Source organism: Poecilia latipinna, unplaced genomic scaffold (genome assembly GCF_001443285.1).
Source record: "Poecilia latipinna isolate Pla-1442-1.1 unplaced genomic scaffold, P_latipinna-1.0 Scaffold2035, whole genome shotgun sequence".
Classification (NCBI taxonomy): Eukaryota; Metazoa; Chordata; class Actinopteri; order Cyprinodontiformes; family Poeciliidae; genus Poecilia; species Poecilia latipinna.
Window position 1 is genome coordinate 100,321 of NW_015114651.1, and position 3,470 is coordinate 103,790.

Sequence of the window (3,470 nt, forward strand, 5' to 3'; positions counted from 1 at the left end):
CCTGTCGGCGCCGACAGGTTGGTCATAAGAGGGTAGCTTCTTACTCCTTTGTTTTAAGTTGTGGAGTTCCTCAGGGATCTGTACTGGGCCTAGTGCAATTCACCCTCACATTGATTACTGTGTTCATAGCGGATAATGCTGATGATTGATGCAACAAACGTGGGTCTAATCTTCCGGTATTTCTTTCCATTGTTATGCAGATGATGTGCAGATTTCTTTCTTCTTGAGAGCCGATGAACCCTGGGCAGGAAGATCAAATCTACCCCGCTTCAAAGATGAGAAGCAGGGTGTCGACACCCGGATGTCAACACCTGCTCTGCAGTAAATGATTGCAAGTCAAAGAAGGTAATTTTTCTGATTGTTCTTAGAGCCTTGAATGGTTTAGTACCTGAGCAAACGATTCAAGGCAAGTTGAAAACTTTGCTGTTTTTTTTTTTTAGGGTCAGGGGAATATTATTTAATTTCAAGGCACATAGTGCAATTTTATACAAACAAGTATCTACTATTTTACCTTCAGTTGTTAGAGAAAGGCTGTATTCATAAAAAAAAAAAACAACTTAACATCATAACCATATCTCAATGGTCTCTGTCTCTTTACCTCTTGCCCTTTCCAATGCCCTCTGTTTGGCTCGTCATCAGAACAACGTTCCTCCATGCCGTCCACAGCTGTTCTGAGTGGCATCATAGTTTATTGTATAAAAGAGGAACATGATGTAATTTTGGAAAATGACTAATCATCATTCTGATCATTAGTCAACTTTTGTAGGCGTCCTTAAGTAATATCTGGAAACTATTAGCAATGTTTGCAAGTACGTGGAGGTCATCATTGTTCTTTTGAACACATGTCTGTCTAAAACCAGGACCGGTGCCGGAGGTGTGACGACAAACCAGTGGAGCATCATAAATGCCTTCAGAATAAAACCGATGGAAAATGTTTTTCATTATTTCAGCTGGTCTTTATCACTCAAGCCATTCTCAAACTCAGCCTCCTACGTTTATTGGATGCGAGCCAACACCTTCCTCCTCCTGTCTCCTGTACTTGGAAGGTATTCATTACCACATATCCATAAACTGGTTGAATTGCCTGTTCAAGTTCTCTCAAAATGGACTGAAATTATTGATTTCGACTTTGTGTTTTGTACAAAGAAAGAGGTTGAAGTAAAAAAAATGGACTAGCCACGCTAGGTCCTCAATCTCTCAAACAGAGACTCGGCTCTGCTGCATTGTCTACCCTCCAGGAAATGTTAAGGGCATTTCCTTCCCAGACTCCCACTTTCTCCTTCTTTTTGTCTTTGTCTCTGCCCATCCACTTTTCTGTCCATAATTACGGGGCTCTTGATGGCGTTTAGAGGCTCATGAATATTTAGGCCTTGGAGGGGAAGTGTCGGGGGACTCCCATGTGTGGCTGGTCTGCCCTAATTATGGAGATTGGTCTCAACATCCTCGCAAACTCACACTCTAAATGAGGGAGGAAGGCCAGATAACGATCAAAAGTTGCCAGTTTAGGGAAACTAATGGAACCTTAAACTAAGGGTGTAACATACGGGTGCATCTCATCATCATATCATTGAAAAGTGTTTTATTTCAGTCACTCAATTCGAAAAGTTGAACACATGCAGATTCATTATGCTATATTTTGAGTTTTTATTTCTGTCCGTTAGATTAATATGGCTCTCAAGTAGTGAGAGTCCAACTTTTGGATTTATAGATTGAAGCGTTTAATAATTGAAAATATTTTATTCCAGGAAAGTAATGTTATGTTCTGCATTGTTAGTAGTAAGACAGCTAACTTGAAAGTTATCCACAAGAAGGCTGGGCCAGTGTTAAAGAAGCTGGCTCTTCACAGAGTGCCCTGTACAAACATTTCAGCAGAGAGTGGAGAGGAAGCACAAGGTGTGGTCTCAGCGGTTTAAGAGCCGCCACACCGTCATATCCACAACATGGGCTACAACTGGGATTAAGCCAGAGACGACATCAGAAGCGTCCTGGGCTTAAAGGACTAAATTTATGTTCAGAGTCCAGAGAAAACTGTGAGAGGGCTCAGTATCCAGTTGTTTTGAGATCCAGTGTGAAGCTTCACTGTGATTTATCAAGTCCAAAGTGAAAGCAGAAATTCACCAGCTCGTGCTCTTCATGACTCCCTCCGCTCGGGAGTTTAACGGCGATGCTGATGTTGTTTTCCAGCAGAGGAAGAAGCTGAAGTTTGTGTTTCGTTTGGTGTAATCCGTGATGACAAACATGGAATATCTCACTGTGCATAATGAATCTGTGTTTATTTTTGTTTGATTTACTGAAATACAGTACTGTTTCTGATTACAGTCTAGTTTGTTGAGATGCATCTGTAGGTTTTAACGAGGAAAAAAGGAAGCATACGTGTCAGGTCTCACGCTCGCACAGCAGGAAACAGTAAGTGTACTGCAGGTTGCAGCTTGCAGCCGGTCATTCCTACTCCCTTCAGTTCAGTCCTCTAGAGTTGAGGCTTGGAGGAGCAAAGGTGTGACTCATTGACTCTTTGACAGACAGAACTGAGTCAAGGGGAAACAGTCGCCAGGAGTCATGTTTTGTTGTTGGAACTAGCTTGCTAGAAAGGTAGGGATGCATAAAGAGAGCTGTGCAAGAACAGAGAAGCCAAATTAGAGATGAACTGGAGAGTAGAAGCTGTTTGAAGTGGCGGTGAAAAGCTAGGAGGAGGAATAAAAGCTACTTCAGACCAATGTGCTTTTTGTGAAAAAAACAAACAAAAAAAAACAAAACAAGGAGGTTGTTGGACTTAAAGATGCAAGAGGAAGTAAAGAGAGAAATAAGGTGAACTGGAGGTCAGAAGGAAGCGAACCGAGCTTTGCATTTTGAGGAAGGCTTACAGTATCCTCTGAGTGATTTCAGACTGCGTGAAGGGTAAGGAAGGAGGAAGATGACTACTTAGATGAGAGAGATGTGAGAACATGTGGGAGACACTTAAACAGGATATGAGGAGGATGAATGGAAAGGGCGCACAGTGGAGGATATTACTGCACACTCACTGATGTCTGCGTGGAGGCGAGGAACAACCCTGCAAACACAGGACATACATAAACATCTATTCTATAGCTACATCAGGTCAGTCAGTCCTTGTCTTTATTTAGCTCTGAAAAATACGCTGAAAATGTAACTCTGTTGGCCCAGATATGCTGTCTGAGTTTAACCTAAACGGGGACGTTTGAATTCTGGCTACTTTAGCATATTTGAGACATTGGTAAAGATCTTCATGTTGACATTGATTCACCTATTTACCCTCCAAACATGTTTTCATGCTGTTTAGAAGACAGTGGGGCTTTTTCTCAGTGGGAACCAGTGAGAAAAACGAACTCAGTGAAAAGCCTGGAAAATAATGGATTTATTTTAGTGTTGTAGTCTAGGGTAGTTCGTTCGTTCGTTCGCCCTTCCTTCCTTCCTTCCTTCCTTCCTTCCTTCCTTCCTTCCTTCCTTCCTTC